We start from the raw sequence: 342 nt of genomic DNA, 5'->3' as shown, positions 1-342 counted from the left end.
AATAGGTTGAGCTCAAGAGGCGTGAAACACAAAAACAAGACAGTCCTCGCATCAAAGCCCGTCAGCTGACGTTGCTTCCAGACAGGAACGCTCAGTTGTCTTTAGCTGAGAAAGAGCCACAGTCCACTACAAAGGTCAGTGACAGGCTTGTATGACGAATGAATTGTGTTTTGGTCTTTGCTCCTTTCTCTGAATTTATTTTGTGATCACATATAAATCAACCCGTCTACTGGCAGGTAAAATAGAAAGTTTGCTCTTTTTGAATTCAAAGGTTCAACCAATTCGGACATTAAAAAAGAAAGATAATCTGCTCCTCAGCAGGTGGCAAAATTCAGTAAAAAC

Source organism: Odontesthes bonariensis, chromosome 3 (genome assembly GCF_027942865.1).
Source record: "Odontesthes bonariensis isolate fOdoBon6 chromosome 3, fOdoBon6.hap1, whole genome shotgun sequence".
Lineage (NCBI taxonomy): Eukaryota > Metazoa > Chordata > Actinopteri > Atheriniformes > Atherinopsidae > Odontesthes > Odontesthes bonariensis.
The sequence above is the reverse complement of the archived record's forward strand: the minus strand, read 5'-3'. Positions refer to the sequence as shown.